This window comes from Zingiber officinale, chromosome 2A (genome assembly GCF_018446385.1).
Source record: "Zingiber officinale cultivar Zhangliang chromosome 2A, Zo_v1.1, whole genome shotgun sequence".
In the NCBI taxonomy this organism is placed as follows: domain Eukaryota; kingdom Viridiplantae; phylum Streptophyta; class Magnoliopsida; order Zingiberales; family Zingiberaceae; genus Zingiber; species Zingiber officinale.
In genome coordinates, this window is record NC_055988.1 from 90,909,267 (window position 1) to 90,928,188 (window position 18,922).

Genomic DNA, 18,922 nt, shown 5'->3' on the forward strand with positions numbered 1-18,922 from the left:
ACTCCACAAAATCCCCTTTTATAGGGTTCTTTCGATGTCTCCTAATTAATTGGCATCATCTCTAATTGATTATCACATCAGCTCGATCATTCAAAACCTACAGAATAGCTTTTTACGCTCGTCCAATTAATTAATGAGTCATATCAATCGATAAATAACTTCTAATTGATTGATTCAATCGATTTAGAAATTTTCTGTTCTCACAAAAAGTGCTCCAATTGATTAAGTTAATCGATTGAAGTTGTTAAATCGATTTCAACGGCTTTTGTTCTCTCATAAAAAAATCACAATCGATTGGTGAAGTTTGAATCAATTATCTCAATCGATTCCATATCTTTCTCTTCTCTCATGAAAAATTGTCCAATTGATTGTCCTAATCGATTGACCTATGCTAAATCGATTGACCTAATCGATTCAGCACCCTTCTATGCTTCGTGAAAATAGCTCTCAATTGATTACTCTAATCGATTATCTTGGGCTCTAATCGATTACCCAACCCTAAATACCAGGAATCCAAGTTTAGAATTTCCTTTACCCAACATCTAATCAACCTTGACCTGCAGAACTTCTTCATCAAGTGTTCGATCAACCTTTGATTTACTTAGACTTTTCATCTCGTGTCAAGTGTATGATCAACCTTTAATCCGCTTTAACTTTTTCCTTTCCTAACCTCCAGTTAGGACTAGTCACTTAGTAACTTCTCACATGCCTAACCTCAATTAGAACTTTCCCCTACCTAACCTTAGTCAGGAGTTTCTCTTGCCTAACCTTTAGTTAAGATTTTCCGTTGTCTAACATCCAATTAGGGCTTTTCATTATTTAGCCTTGCTATTACCAAGTTCCCAACTAGGTCTTCCAATGTCTAGCCCCGCTAAGAGTTCAATAGTCTAGTTCCCAACTATGACTTCAATTGCCTAATTCCCTATATATATAGAGAGAGAGGATAATGATTTAAATGATTAAAATTTAAACTAAATGAATTTTTTTGAAAATTAAAAATATAAAAATTTATAAGTAATAGAGAAATGAGTTTATATGAATTAATAGAAATTTATGGAATTTTTTAAAATTTTGAATGAATCTTTTTATATTTTATGGGGTAAACGGTTAAGAGAAAGTCTATTTGGAATAGCCATTGAAAGTAGGAGTTGATTGAAATATTTTCATTAATCAAATCCTATGTTTTATTTTCTCTTCCACTGTTCTTCTCCTCACGCACCCGCGACACAGTTCGGCAGCGCGAGCAACTGATAGCGCCCTCTACCACCAAATTGACGACATCAGTTCCTCCGAACACTGCACACTCTCCTCCAATAGGCCCCGCAGTTCACCCTCATCAAATCGCCGATCCTTCACCCTTGACCAAGCTCATGGCACTACCGTCGCGGTCGCCCTTTATGCCGGATATCAATGTAACCTCTCCATCCAAGCAAGCAGCCAACGCTGGAGGCTCTTTCCTCTTCTCCCTCATTGCCACCACCAGCCATCGTTGTGTCTGGGTAGCTGTGTGCTACCGTGCTAGTCGTCGTCGCTGCTACAACCACAAGGAATGCCATTGTAGCGCGCCCTTGCCGCTACCGCTGTTTTGTCAGACACCGATCCTCCACCGTCTGGCTATCCGCCACCACCACTATAGGTCACTCAACCACATAGGACATTCTTGTGTTTCCCCTCTATTACTCGGCACAAACAACGATTGCCACTATCATTGCTACCACCATGGGTCTGTTGAATAGGTGTGAATGGAGAAGAGGTGGAAGAGGATAGAAGCTCCCTTGTAAATGGGACTTTAGTCCCACATTGAGAGTTTCATGGCATGTTGGTTAGTTTATATTGATTCACATGCATTGAGAATGTAAACAAATGCATGGGAAGAGGCTCTCTCTCATGTGTGGGTGCACAGGGGGGTACAAATCCAGGGCCCGGATTGCACTAACTAAATCATGTTGACTCGTGTGCGGGTATGACCTGCACGCATCGAATGTCGGATCAGTCGGGGCAAAATTTGTCCAAGTAAAACAACCAATATTTTGCCACATAAACCTTTTTGCTGTTGTGTAACTGATGCATTAACGTTGCTATTGATTTGAGCTCCTATAATAAGGAGGTTGTGATCACAGACAGAAGACACACAGCAACACAAGTAGAAGCTCTCCACCTTCATTCCCTCATCCTTTGTCGTGCAACTCATGCTCGGCAGAGTGCCCGTGATAGTATTTGGGTGCCACTCAGTTCGCCGTGACCACTAGTTCTTGGTGGAGTTATGGTCAACCGTTGTATCATGGGAAACAGATGACCCGAGTAAACCTCGAAGCACTGCCAGAGGTGGGGCAAATCTGTTTCAAGGAAACTACGTCAATCGCAGGCCTTAGTTTGTTCGCTCGACCTATCTGCTCGCCCGGTCGACTTATTTGTTCGCCCGACCTATATGCTCGCTCGGTCGACCTATCTGTTCAACCTGTCTGCTCGAACAGTCGGCCAATCTGTTGGCCAAACCTATCTGCCCACCCGACCTGCCTCTCACCAGGCCTGTCTGCCCGCGCGGTCGGTCTTATTGCCTGGTCAGCCTTTCTGCCCGGCAAGCCTTACTGCCCGCCCAACCGTACTACTCGGTCGGTCTCTCTGATCGAACAACTACTTTGCCTGATCGGCCTTACTACTCGGTCGGCCTCTTTCTGCCTCCCGATCATGTTGCTTGGTCGGCATTTCTAATCCGCTACGCCCGCTCGTGTTGCTCGACCGATCAGCCCGCTCTGTCAACACTGTGCAGACTGCCTTCATCACTTGGCATAAATCGGCTCCTGCTGGCAGCCTGAGATTATCCGCTCAGGTCATCTCTATTATAAGTTGAATTTAAATTCTGTGTAATTTTAAATTCAGCTAGTCCCCAAAATCTCCCGCAACAGATTATTTTTCCAACAATCTTGAAACATGCTTAATTCTGTTGAGATGGCCACAGAACGGAATGTTGAGGTGCAACAGACTCAACACGTGCAGGCCCCCTCCGCCCCGATTGGAACTATGTCAATCAGCCACGGGGAAAAGTCAGAGAAGTTTAGTGGACTGAATTTCAAGAGGTGGCAGCAGAAGATACTCTTTTACCTGACCACGCTCAATCTGGCTCGGTTCATAACCGAGGACCCTCCCAAGCATGCTGAGGATGCTGATGTGCAGACCATCAGTGTAGTGGAGGAATGGACTCATTCTGAGTTCCTTTGTCGAAACTACATCCTCAACTACCTTGCCGACTTGTTGTACGCTGTGTATAGCATGAAGAGAACGACTAAGGAGCTGTGGGAATCCTTGGATAAGAAGTACAAGACAGAGGATGCAGGAGCCAAGAAGTTCATCGTGGGTCGATTCCTAGACTACAAGATGGTTGACTCCAAGAAGGTGATCAACAAAGTCCAGGAGTTTCAGGTGATCTTGCACGAGATCCACTCAGAAGGGATGGTGTTGGCGCTGGAAATTCCGTTCTGTGTAAATCCCCTGTACAAAAATTTTGTACGAGCACAAAACCTTTCATAGCAACCCACATGCTCGATTAGACATGTGTTTGATCAATCAAGCAAGATCTTGATTGATCAAAACGTACCTTGATCGAAGCACAAGATCGCTGGCCTCTTGTGTTGGTATTCAAATCGATATCCAAAATCGACACGAAGAAAACAAAACCAATTACGCTGCGGAATTAAAGAACTAGTTGTACCTTTCTTCGTAGATAAAGACCTCTTGATCTTCTGTCGTATTCCTCTCCTCTTCTTAGACGTCGTGTGAGCGACGATCTACCAGACAAAACACCTGAACCTCTTCTTCCTTTCCAAGCCGCCTACCACCAAAGAATGCAAAGCAAAAGGGGTGCCTCCTTCTTCCTCTTTTCCTCCAAACCGTCGGGCACCTAGGTGCTTCTTCTCTTATTTTTCTTCTCCTCCAAGCCCCGGCCACCAAGGGGAGATGGGGCACCGGCCCTAGAGGGAAGAAAGGGAGGAGGAAGAAAGGGATGGGGCGCTGATAACGAAGCCTGTCACACTCGTAAATCAAATTAACAAATGTATATCCACTGAACCCCTTAATTTCACAATAACGTTATAGTAACGAGCCCAGGATCGATCTCTCGAGGAACAAATGGTAGGATGTAATCTTAAGATCGTAATTTATTTCTATTTTTGGGGTTTTTAATATGAAAATGGGGGGTTGATGCTTAAATCTATAAATCTAACAAAAGTAAAGCACAGCGAATAAGAAATAAATATAATGCAAGAGTGAAACCTAACTATGTGCCAATGAACAAATCATTACGCATTGTCACACTACGTTGTGATAAATCCATCAACACACATCAAACTAAGAATGAAAGAACATGACTCAAATTAAACCTAATATAAAGCATTTAATTAAATCAAGTATGAAATAACAAGAAACAATTAAATCTGATCTAAACAGAAATTAAACCCTAGCTTAAAACTTAAACACTAAATAATTAACCAAATATCAAATAAACACAAATTAAGCTTCAACTATGAAATGAAATGCTAGATTACTTGCTAAACCATAACAAACATAAATGAATATGTTCTAAGCTGTAAAAACAATAACAAAATGAAATAAACACTAACCGATCCAACTCACAACCAATCTACCAAGCTACACACTCTTGCCGTCACACAAGAGTGCTAAAGTTGAGACCACCCAACTCTGGACCTCAGTGGAGAATCTCAGCTGCGTCTCAGTTCAAGTATACTCAGCTACACCGACGGACCACCCTCAGCGAGCTAAGAACATCCCGGAACCCATAAATACCGAAAATCTGGAAATCTGGTCTCGGAATCTGAATGGAGGCTGTGGATTGCGCATTGTGGTCGGATGAAGCTCAGCAACGCCGGAGGACCACCGCCGAACATTTCTAATGGGAATCGGAGCTCATATTTGAAGGAACACCTCCAAATCTGAGGTGAACAGAGAGATGCCGAGATGAGAATTCCGCCGGAGAGAACACCCGCCAATGGGTCCAGATGATCGGGATGACGCCGTCGAGAGGCTCTGCACCAAGGCTGAAGCTCGAGAGGTTGGTTGGAGAAGAAATCGGGGTCGAAATTCGCTGCTAGACACGCGCCAGGACGCTGTGCGCGGAGGAGGAATCGACGAAACCTGGAAACTACTGTAGCTTCTGTTTTCAATTTGTTCAAATCTGAACGGACGGCTGTGATTGATTTGGCTCTTGATCAACGGTGAAAAGTCATCCAAAATCCGATCCGAAGGTACTGATCTTCATCTAGGGTCTGGATCTACTCTCCCTTAGGTCGGATGGACCAGATCTTCACTGGATGGTTCAGATCTGCCCAATCTTCGATGAACGGTCCAGATTAATTCGGGATGGATCAATGGCTATATGAACTCAGATCTGGATCAAAACCTCTAGATCTTCATATATGGCTGAGATCTCCTCCTCATTAGGTTGGATGGGCCAAATCTTCACTAGATGGTTCAGATCTGTCCTATTCTTGATGAACGACCCCTAATGCTCCAAAGCTTGATCTTCTCGTTTAAACTCCGATTCGAACCCAATTTCGGTTCAAATAGATCCATATCCACGATCCTTTGATGCCTATAAAATAAGAATAAAATATTAGCATTAAATAACATAAAAATAAAATAATTTGTAATTAAGTCCAAAAATACACACAATCCACAAAATGTGATGTAACCATGATTTAAACCTATAAAATCAACATCAAACCATGCATATATAAATCAAAATAATACAGTAAAATCATGGTTATTAGACGCCAACCCTAGAGGAAAGAAAGGGAGGGGTTTTGGGGTGCCGGCCCTAGAGGAAAGAAAATGAGAGGGTTTTGGTTGTGGAGAAAAACTTATCACTTATCTTTTGTGGCACAACCTCCTCTCCTTGTATAATCCTTGGCGCCAGATAAAAAAGGAGAAAAATTAACAGATTTTTTTAGAATTCTGTTGAGAGAAAAAAAATCTCCCTTTTTTTCTTTTTTCTTTTTTTTTCTTTTATTGTGGTTGGCCCCTTGCTTGGGCACCAAGCAAGGCTTGGCCGGCCTCTTGCTTGGGCACCAAGTAAGGATGTGGCCGGACCCTTTCTTGGGTAGGAAGCAAAATGAAAACGGGTGAATGCGAGGCTTTATAGAGGCTACAACAGGGACCGAGAGGAGGAATTGGTTTTAGCCTCCTGATGGACTTGAGCTTCCTGTGTTCGACTTGAACCCCAACTCAAGTTCATCAATAATAACTCATACCACTAAAGGGTCATTATTGAACTACCGCACCAATCTCATATTACAATATGGGCTCCTACTTATCATGAGTGCATTAATCTCCCTGTGTTTAAGATATCGTATGTCCGTTAATTAAATGAGTTACTAACAACTTACTTAATTAACATCTGACTCCAAGAGTAGTACCACTTAACTTTATTATCATGTTGAACTAAGTCCACTTGCAGGGTTTACATGATAATCCTTATGAGCTCCTCAAGGCGACATCATCAACTTAAATCAATAGGACATAGTTTCCTTTTATAATCAACAACACACCATATAAATGGTACTATCCCCCACTTATCGGGCCTATTGATTTAACGAATAAATCTCACTCATTAATAAGTTAAAGAAATAAATATTAAGTATATGTGTTTATTATTATATCATAATTAAGAGTACGCACATCTATAATAATAGAGGTTCTGTTCTTTTATGCAGTCAGTATAAATCGAACAACCTCAAATGGTTCTGCTCAATACATACATAGTGTACTAGTGTAATTTTATAGTCAAGACAAACTAATACCAAATTACACTACAACTGTTCCAATGGTTTGTCCCTATCCATCTTAGTTGTGAGCTATTATTTATAACTTATAAGGAACTGATAACATGATCTTCTGTGTGACACCACACACCATGTTATCTACAATATAAATTAAATGGACAACTGTATCGACATATATATAAATATAAAATGTAGACATTTGACCAAAGTGATTCTCATTTCAAAATATCTCAAAAACAGATGTTCATACAAAAGCTAGGCTTATAGTATACATCCCAACAGATGGCTCTAAGTGAAATCTTCCAGGTGGATGCTATCATTGAGAAGTTGCCTCCCGGCTGGAAGGACTTCAAGAACTACTTGAAGCACACGCGGAAGGAGATGAATATGGAGGAACTCATTGTTCGACTTCGTATTGAAGAAGACAACAAGAGTTCAGAGAGAAAACTGTTCTCTCAGGCTACTGCGAAAGCCAACGTGATCAAGCACGGTCAAAGCTCGAAACGGAAGAACCCTAAGTCTTCCAAGATGGGACCCAGAGGAGGCATTAACAAAAAGAAATTCTCTGGCAAGTGCTTCATGTAACAACCCACCCTTCTTACTTCTACTCTCTAAGGGCGAATGTTACCTAACTACAACTCTCTATCTAGTGTCACTGACGCTATTATTAGAGTCAGTTAGATTTATCACGGTTAAGAGGAATTCCTACCGAAAAATTTTGGCAGAGTCTCCCCTGTACCGGTGACCAAATCTATAATACACAAGATATATACGCAGCCACATGCGGCTGGAACACATTTTATTCACAACCACGCAGTAATAAATTCATACTATAACCAAAAGACTAGACTAGCAACAAGAACTAAACACAACTCCCAGAATAGGACATAAATAAGCTACAATATGAATCAAACTCAATCACAATCACATAAACTTCATAACAGTATTTAAAGAAAAGAACTAAAGCATAAACTCTAATCATTAGGTCCTACAAGTTTGCTAGCACTCTCTGGATCTCTCCATAGTCCAGTCATCACACACCTTCACCATCACCACCACCCTGTCGTCTCCCTTCATATCTTAGCTTTTCCTTTATCTGCAGTAGGAGGAAAGAAAATAGATCTATAAGCGAAACACTTAGTAAGTACTAATCTATCTCACAAAACTCGAAGTGCATAAAAAGTAATGCAATAATACTAAAACTGAAATGCTAAAGCAAAGCTGCATGTACTCATGGTATACAGAAATAAAACTGAATACTAAACATGCTCACTAACTGACAGGAAAGTAATGAAACTACTACTGTAGGCTTAGAATTAAAGAAATAAACTTTTATTGATTCTAAGCATAAACTTGTTTCATTTTTCTTATATCTTTATACCAGAAATTAATCTTTTAATTTCTCTTTCACTTTCTTCTTCTTGTTCTTCTTACTTTTCTTATACTAGAAATTAATCTTTTAATTTCTCTTTCACTTTCTTCTTCTTGTTCTTCTTTCTTTTCTTATACTAGAAATTAATCTTTTAATTTCTCTTTCACTTTCTTCTTCTTGTTCTTCTTTCTTTTCTTTTCTTTTCTTCTTTGGGCCCAAGCTTAATACCATCTTTGTTTTGCGCGCTCTCTAATAGTGACTGAGGTAGCGAACCTCCAACCCTATGAGGATAAAGACCTCGGTCTTACCAGGGCCAAGACCTCGGAATTGGTCACCTGGATTTGTTTAACGACAACTTCGGAAGTCGGGTACTAGCCTCTTACTTTAATTTACCTGTTATCTCTTTTTAACTAGACTTTAGTCTTTTTCTTTACTCATGCTTCTTATAATCCTTTATTAGAGTTTATTAGAATCCTGTAGATATTTCTAACAAGTATAAGATTACAACTAACCAAGCATGCTATATAAAAATAACACAAGAGAAGCAGATCTGAACTCTCTAAGCATGTTATAAAATAAAGCAAAAGAAAGCTAATTTGGATTTCCTAAACATGCGGTGATAAAAGCAAAAGAAGCAAATCTGAACTTACTAATCATGCTATAAAATAGAGCAAAAGAAAGCTAACTTGGACTTTCTAAACATGTTGTAAAATAGTGTAAAAGAAAGCTAACTTGGACTTTCTAAACATGCTGTAAAATAGAGCAAAAGAAAGCTAACTTGGACTTTCTAAACATGCTGTAAAATAGAGCAAAAGAAAGCTAACTTGGACTTTCTAAACATGCTGTAAAATAACTAAAGGCTGAATTGAAATGCTAAATCAAGGAATCTGGAACACATGTTAGAGTAGCACTAAAAGCTAACTAACACTGAAGCTAAAAACAAAGGAACTAGTCACCAACTAAAAGCTAGGGTTCGGATGGAAGCAAACCTAAGCACAACTGAAAATTTAAAAGGAACAAGTTGTCAACTGATGCTAGTGTTCGGATTAAGGAGAAGGATCAACGTCCATTCACTTGCATAGCACTAACGGAAAGGAACAGAACCGAATCAAGGAGCAACTCCAGCAATAATAAGAAGGAACGATTCTAGCTATAACAAAAGAATCAATCCAGTACAGCATTTCCGAATGCAAAATATGGCTGCAAGTACAAGTAGGAAACATAAATCTGTACAGCATGCTTTAAATTCCAACATAAAGAATCTAACATCTCTAATAGGCAATTCATACAAATGGAATGGAAGGGAAACCTTAGCAATTCGGCTAGGTCCACAGAGCATGGAGAGAAAAGCCCTAGCATATGATTTCACTCGGCACAGCAAAATCCGAAAGCAAGGAAACGAAATCCAAAGATTCGGAGCAACTCCTACCACAGGTGAGTAGTACTTACCCTTGATTGCTTGGACTTACAACCGAGAAGAGGAAGACTCTAGGGTTCGGGTGAAGCTTCTTGGCGGCTCCTTCGTGCTTCCGAACTCCCTCCTTCGGGATGACCACGCTCGGTTGAAGACTGGCTGGAAAAAACCCTCGCCGGCGCCGGAGAAACCTTCGCTTGCTGCTGCGTTTTCGTCCGAGGCGAGAAGGCAAAATCGCCGTCGGGAGAGGAAAGGGGAAAGGAAATTAGGGTTCGGGAAAAACACTTAACCCTTTATAACCTAGGTTTAAATTCTGCTCCAACTACAACTTAATTAAATTCGCTCCCCTTCTTAATCACAAATCAACTGCAGCCCAGTTGGTTGGCTGGGTTCGGCTGAGGTTCGGCTCGGGTCGAGGTCGTGGGTTCGAGTCTCACCTTCAATGTTTTTTTTGTCAAAACTTCTTTCTTTTTGTAAACCCACTAAACGACCTCCAAAAATTACGTAAAAATACTCTAAAAATTCCTAAAAATCTCTAGAATATTTTAAAAGTATTTCCAAATATTTTTATGGACTTTTAAAACTTGAAATAGGGAAAATTGGGTCGTTACACTTCAACTGTGACCGAGTGTGTCACAAATCTTTGGAGTGCAGGAAGCCGAAGAAGAAGCAGAAGGCCAACCAGAACGAGAGACCAGAAATAGACGACCTCTGCGTTGTGGTCGCTGAGTTGAACCTGATCGATTCACACCCGCGGCAATGGTGGATCGATACTGGAGCCACTAGACATGTCTGCTACAATAAGGAGCTGCTCCTCAACTTTAAAGAAGTCACTGGAGTCAAGCTGTTCATGGGGAACTCAGCAACCTCGGATATCATGGGCCAAGGAAAGGTGGTGCTAAAAATGACCTCGGACAAGGACCTTACTCTGAATAATGTGTTATATGTTCCGGAGATTCGGAAGAATTTAATATCCGAATCACTGTTAAGAAAGCATGGCTTTCGCATTATTTTTGAGTAGGACAAAGTTGTATTATCCAAGAATGGAATGTCTGTAGGAAGGGGCTATATATCTGATGGGCTATTCAAGCTCAATGTAATGGCCATTAGGCCCAAGATAAATAAAAATGAAAGTTCTTCACTTATATGCTGGAGTCTTCGTATTTGTTGCATGGTAGACTAGGACATGTTAACTATAATGTGTTGCGTATATTAATAAATATGCAAAACATACCTGCATTCCATCTTGACCCAAAATACAAGTGTGAAATTTGTGTTGAAGTGAAATGACAAGGTCATCCTTTCAACATATTGAAAGAAGTAACGAACCACTTGACTTAATCCACACTGATGTGTGCAACCTAAAAAGTACACCAACACGTGGTCGTAATAAATACTTCATCACTTTTATAGATGATAACACAAAATACTGTTATGTGTATCTTCTCAAAAGTAAGGATGAAACTATAGAGAAATTTGCTCTCTATAATACTGATGTTGAAAACCAGCTTAATAGAAAGATTAAGGTGATTCAAAGTGATCAAGGCGGTGAATATGTATCACCATTTGTTGAGTTGTGTGTTGAATATGAGATCAGACACGAAATAACAACTCCTTATACTCCTCAGCAAAATGGAGTTGTTGAGTGAAAGAATCGAACTCTAAAGAAGATGATGAATGCTCTTCTATTGAACTCTAGATTGCCAGAGTCCATGTGGGGGGGGGGGGGGGGAAGCTGTGTTAACAGCTAATTACCTTTTAAATAAGGTGGCTTCGAAAAAAATAGATAAGAGCTTTTATGAGTTGTGGAATGGAAGACAATCATCCTATAAATATTTACGAATGTGGGGGTGTCTTGCCAAAGTATTGGTGCCTGATCCGAAAAGGATTAAGATAGGATAAAAAACTATTGATTGCATATTTATTTGATATGCACAGAACAACAGTGTGTATCAATTTTGTGTATAAGTCACACATACTGGAGATACACAAGAATTCGATAATCGAATCAAGAAATGTCTCTTTCTTCGAGTATGTGTTTCTGTATAAGACCCGTGAGGATCCTAACTCCTCAAAACAGACATATGAAACACAAGATGAAGATGATGATGAGAAACTTGTGGAGGTTGAGCTTAGACGGAGCAAAAGAGCTTGAGTAGAAGAATCCTATGGATCGGATTTTATCACTTTCATGTTGAAGAGTGAGCCCTGAAGTTACTCAGAAGCTGTAGGCTCTTCTGATGGACCTCACTGGATAGAGGTAATTACATCTAAGATAGAGTCTATCTTACAAAATCACACTTGGGAACTTGTGGATCTTCCTCCAGGAAGTAAACCACTAGATTGCAAGTGGATTTTCAAGAAGAAGTCAGATGGCACGATTGATAAGTATAAGGTCAAATTGGTAATCAAATGATACCGACAACAAGAAGGCCTTAATTACTTTGATACGTATTATCCGGTATCGAGAATAACTTCCATTAAAGTATTGTTGGCTATTGCCACTCTATGGAATCTTGAAATACATCAAATGGATATAAAGACTGTCTTTCTAAATAGGAATTTAAAAGAGGAAATCTACATGGATCAATCTGAGGGGTTTTATGTGCCAAGATAGAAAAATAAGGTATGTAGATTGGTGAAGTCATTATATGACTTGAAACAAGCACCAAAGTAGTGACATGAGAAATTTGATAATGTCATGAAGGAATGTGGATTCAAGATTAATGAATGTAATAAATGTGTCTACATGAAAGTCACATAGAATGACTACGTCATCTTGTGTCTATATGTAGATGACATACTTATCATTGGGAGTAATGATAAGATAATCAAATCCACTAAAGATATATTAAACTAAAGATTTGACATGAAAGATATGGACCTAGCTGATGTGATTTTAGGAATCAAAATTCTTAGAATGAGAGAATGACTTGTTCTTAGTCAGTCCCATTACATGGACAAGATTCTTGAGAAATTCATCAAGGGTGATACTGCGTTGGCACGAATGTCGATACATACAAGCCAACATCTATCGAAAAATCAAGGTGAAAGTATCTCTCAGATAGAGTACTTTCGAGTGATTGAAAGTCTGATATACTTGATGAGTTGTACACGACCAGACTTGGCCTACGCAGTAAGTAAACTGAGTAGATACACGAGTAATCCCAGTGTTGAGCACTGGAAAGGGATAACAAGAGTACTGAGGTACTTGAGGTATACTCGTGAATATGAACTGCACTATACAAGATATCCTCTTGTGATTGAAGGATACAACGATGAAAGTTGGATATCTGATATAAAAGACTCTAAGTTTACGAGTGGATATGTCTTCACTCTAGCAGGTGTAGTCATTTCCTGGAAATCTTCTAAGAAAATCGTAATAATCAGATTCACGATGGAATCTGAGTTTTTAGCTCTTGACAAATGTGGTGAAAAGGCTGAATGACTACGGTAATTCTTAGAAGATATTCATATATGGTCAAAACTATATTCCTAGATGGCCGAAACTTGTTCCGGTAATTTGCATACATTGTGATAGTCAATCAGCAATTGGTCGGGCACAGAGCCATCTATATAATGGTAAGTCTAGACATATACGTCGTAGACATAATACCATGAGACAACTACTCTCTACGAGAGTTGTCACTGTTGACTATGTGAAGTTAAAAGATAACCTAACAGATCTGCTAACCAAAGGGTTAAATCGAGAGTTAGTTGCAAGCTCATCACGAGAAATAGGCTTGTTGTCGTTGTCAGCGATCAGTACAGAGGACACCCAACCTATGCTGACTGGAGATCCCAAGAACTAGGTTCAAAAGGACAACTAATCTGCACTGACTAGACACACTATGAGGGATAGCCCAATGAAATAGTGATTAGACCAAGGTAAGCCAATTAGCTTTTAATGATCAAGAAGAGTAGATGACAACTCTTGAGGGATCACTTATGTGAGAAAAAAGTAGAGCCGCTTCGAAGAGAATTGGAGGCACAATTCTTAGAACTTCTCATAGAACTAGGCGTGTTCATGGCCAAGAACGAACAGACTCATGAGAACTAAGTTGTATCAGGGAGTCTTGGGTGAGATCACTGCTTACATAGACGACAGTATAATTCAAGGACATCATGTCTACTATCGATAGTAAGCAACCAAATCTTCACAAGGGAAGGTTCAAAGGGTAAAACCTACCTATCCTATACTTGACTCAATTGCTAAATGCTATCACATACCCCATCTCCATTCATGTGAGGGATTGTTGAATAGGTGTGAATGGAGAAGAGGTGGAAGAGGATAGAAGCTTCCTTGTGAATGAGACTTTAGTCCCACATTGGGAGTTTCATGGCATGTTGGTTGGTTTATATTGATTCACATGCATTGAGAATGTAAACAAATGCATGGGGAGAGGTTCTCTCTCACGCGTGGGTGCGCAGGGGGGGTGCAAATCTAGGGCACGGATTGCACTGAACCATGTTAACTTGTGTGTGGGTACGACCTACGCGCACCGAATGTCGGACTAGTCAAGGTAAAATTTGTCCAAATGGAACAACTAATATTTTGCCACATAAACCTTTTTGTTGTTGTGTAACTGATGCATTAAAGTAGAGATTAATGCAAAATCAAAACGGTTGAGCAATAATAAGTGAAACGGTGGGCATTTCACTGCTCGGCAAGTAATGGTCATTGATCAACCATTAACATTGTCGTTGATCTGAGCTCCTATATAAGGAGGCTGCGATCACAGACAGAAGACACACAACAACACAAGCAGAAGCTCTCCATCTTCATTTTCTCATCCTCTGTCATGCAACTCCTGCTCGGTAGAGTGTCGTGATAGCATTCGGGTGCCACTCAGTTCGTCGTGACCATTAGTGTTTGGTGGAGTCACGGTCAACCGTTGTATCCTGGGAAACAGATGACCCGAGTAAACCTCGAAACACTATCGGAGGTGGGGCGAATCTGTTTCAAGAAAATTGCGTCAATCGCAGGCCTCGGTCTATTCGCCCAACCTATCTGCTCACCGGTCGACCTGTTTGTTTGCCCGACCTGTCTGCTCACTCGGTCGGGCTGTCTGTTCTGTTGCGCCCGCTCATGCTGCTCGACCGATCAGCTCGCTCTGTCAACACTGTGCAAACTGCCTTCTGTTGGAATGTATACTGAAAGCCTAAGCTTTGTAAACATTTATTATGAATAAAGAATCACATTTGGTCTAATTATCTACATTTGTTTGTAGTTGTTCATTTAATTTATATTGTAGATAACATAGTATGTGGTGTCACATACAGAAGATGATGTTATCAGTACCTTATAAATTATAAACAGTAGCTCACGACCAGAATGGAAAGGAACAAACCATTAGAAGGTCGTAGTGTAATTAGGTATTAGTTTATCTTGACTATATAATTACACTAGTACACTCAGAGTGTATTGAGTAGGACCATTTGAGGTCGTTCCTTTTATACTGACTTTATAAAGGAACAAAGACCTCAGTTATTATGGAAGTGTGTGCTCTTAATCCTAATATAATAACAAGCACATATGTTTGATATTTATTTCTTTAATTTATCAATGGGTGAGATTTAGTTCGATGAATCAATAAACCCGATAAATTGGGAAATGGTATCACTCATAGTGTGTGTTGTTGATTATAGAAGGAAACTGTGTCCTAGTGATACTAGGTTGATAATGTCCTCAAGAGGAGCTCATAAAGATTGTCATGTTAAACCCTGCAGGTGGACTTAGTCCGACATGATAATAAGGTTGAGTGGTACTACTCTTGGACTTAGATATTAATTAAATGAGTTGTCAAGAACTCACTTAATTAGTGGACATTCGATAGCTTCAACACAGGGAGACTAACACACTCATAATAAGGAGGAGCCCAAGAATGTAATTTGGGATTGGTGCGGTAGTGCAATGATAGTTCTCTAGTGGAATGAATTATCATTGATAAAATTAAGTTGTGTGTTCGGAACATGGGATGCTTAATTTTATCGGAGACCAAAACCAATTCCTCCTCTCGGTCCCTATCGTAGCCTCTTATTTATAGAGTACTATACCCACATATACCCACCTTCTATACCCACCTAAAGGGGCCGGCCAAGCTAGCTTGGGAACCAAGCTAGGGCCGGCCTAAAGGTGGCCGGCCCTAGCTTGAACCCAAGCTAGTAGGGACGGCCATAATTAATTAAAAAGAAAATTTAATTTTAATGTTTATTATTATGTGGAAGATTTAATTTAAAAGAGAATTAAAATTAAAATATATCTCTTGTAAAAGATTTACAAAAGATTAAAGAAAGAGATTAGATCTCTTTCCTTATTTGTAGATTGGAGAGATGTTTTATTTTCTCTTTAAAATTATTCACATATTAATAAAATTAAAATTATAGATATTTCCTTTTATTAACCATGAAGAGATTTTGAAGAGAAATTTTATTTTTTAAAATTTCCGGAAACAAATAAGGAAAGTTTTAATTGTTGATTGAAACTTGTCCAATTTGCTTCCTATTGATTTGGCCGGCCATCATTGTTTAATTGGGGAAATATTATTTTATTTTTCTCAATTAAATCATGTCAAGGAAATTAAGGAAAATTTATTGTAATTAAATTTTCTAATTTACCTAGGCCAAGGAATATAAAAGAAGGGGTGAGGGTGCCTTCACAAGACACAACATCTATTATTCCTCTCCCTCTTTGTTCCTTGGTGTGGCGGCCATCATCTCCTTCTCTTCCTCTTGTGGTGGCGAACCTCTCCCTCTCCCTTGGAGTTCTTGTGGTGGCGGATACTACTCGGAGAAGAAGAAGAAGAAGGAGAGAAAGCTAGCATCTCTTGGAGCTTGGTTAGTATTTTGGTTTTTCTCCTTGGTAAAGCTTTTCTTTTGTGGCCGAACCTTGCTTGGAGGAGAAGAAGGTGGTTGGTGGTTTCTCATCTTGGAAGATCGTTGTCCACACAACGTCCGAGGTTAGAAGAGGAATACGGTAGAAGATCAAGAGGTTTTTTCTACAAGGTATAACTAGTAATTTCTATTTCCGCATCATGCTAGTTATTTATGGAAATAATACCAAATACAAGAGGCTTACGTTCTAGTATTTCGAATATGTTTTTTCGAAGTTGTGTTCTTTTGTTTCTTTCTTTTCCTTGTGATTTGATTGTTCTCTTTGGTTAACCTAAAGTTATTTTAGGAAATTAAATATTAGCTTTCTATTAAAGGTTTTGTCTAGTCGGTGGTGGTTGCTCCCATATCCAAGAAGGCCATGTGCCTCGTCACGTCAGTACTGGGAACCTTTTATGGAAATTAATATTTAATGGAATTAATAACTTAAGGAGACTTGGGTCGAACGTGTTAAGTTCCGCAGGAGATCCAAGTCAAAACCTAAAAGAACAAATAGATTAAGTTTTGGATCAAACGTGTTAAGTTCCGCAGGCGATCCAAAATTTAATTTAAAAGGACACATGGTAGCTAGGAAAAGGTTCAGACCTTTGTACAAAATTTTTGTACAGTGGAACCTATAGGTTTTCCGAGTAGCAACCAACACCTTCATCACTTGACAGAAACCAGCCCCTGCTGGTAGCCTGAGATTATCCACTTAGGTCATCTCTATTGTAAGTTAAATTTAAATTCTGTGTAATTTTAAATTCAGCTAAGTCTCTAAAATTTCCGACAACAAATTGTTTTTCCAACAGGGCCGAGGCGGCCATCGCCGGGCACCCAAAGCTGCCCAACATGGCCGTTGCCGGCCAACTGTGTCTATCGCCTCGGTGCCATCGCCAACCATTGGAAACCACGGAAACAATAAGGATTATTTAATTGATTAATGTTTGATTAATTGAAAGTTAACTTATTTAAATTAAAAATAATAATCAGTTAATTATGACTAGTACTTAATTAATTGGACGATTACCTAATATTGATTTAAAACATCTTAAAATTGAATCTAATTGATAATTAAGTTTAATTAATTAATCAATTAAATGTGAATTAAATAAAGTTGTTGGATTAATTAAATGAGTATTCATGACTAAGGAATTTATACGTTAATTAAATGATTTATGGATCCTTCAATTAGCTTTGTATCATATACTTGTAGGATTTAAGCTCGAGATAGACTTTAGACTTGAAGAGGGTTAGGATGATCTATATTTGAGGCGGATAGTTCCTGTTTGGCCTCTTTAGATTTTTAATCTCAATGCATGAGTTATGATTTGATTGATAGTGTGTTACTTTAACTCTGTTCATATTGTTCATTGAGCTTGATACTTATGTGGTGGACCTTAGATACGATCTACTTGATATTTATACAGTCTCTTTTGCTATCCATGTTGCTTAGTAGACATCAGCTAGTTTTTTATATATACATTGTCTATAATTCATGCTTCTGGATATACTTATGTGTATTGTTGCATAATGATGACTATTATTATGGTTATGATCATTTATATCATGCTCATCATAGTATTACATGCATGTTGTTGACTACGTCTTTTTTGTGGTTGAGAGAGTCGTTAGTCATATTATCTGCCCACTCGACCACTTGGGATAGTAGTAACTGGAGTTGTGTGCAGCTTGTCATGTCGTGCCTACTCGACCACTCGGGATAGTGGTAGCTGGAGTTGCATGTAGACAGTGACCTTTTGTTATGTAGCTAGATAGTTACTTTGCATCCTGACCACTCAGCCACTCGAGAGTAGTGATAGTTGGAGTGCTTACAGTTATCATAGTCCTACCCACTCAACCACATGAATATTTTGGTAGCTAAAGTAGTGTGTAAGAGTGACTTTACATATGTATGTGATGTGTGTTGCATATGTTGGTGATATTTATTGCATATGCATGCGGTATGTTCGTTACATTGTTGATATATATTGTTACCTATTTATGCCTACTGTTATGCGTAGTATAGTTGTTGATTATTACTTATTGTCGTTCATTGTATACCATTGATTGGATCAAGTTGGTATATGTATTTTATTATTTTTTCACACTTATTGTGATTAGTTGATATTACCCTTAAGACTGCTTTCTCTCCTTATAGTACTATCATGTACTATCTGTCTTATATCCATTGAGTATTTTGCATTCACTACCACTTACTTTTTCTTTTATTTTAGGTTAGCAAGCAAAGGATGTGTCATGTCACTCAGGGGTCCTGGTTGCCTATCTCACTCAAGTTTGAATTTTTGTTTGAATTATTTGGATTATTTTCTATTGCTTGTATTAAAGTTTTCTTTCCGTATCGAATGGTTGGGTCTTAGTATAATCACATATTTATACATACATACATGCATTATCATTTTAAAAACTTAGTAATTTTATATCACATTGGTGTTTTTATTGGTTTTAAAT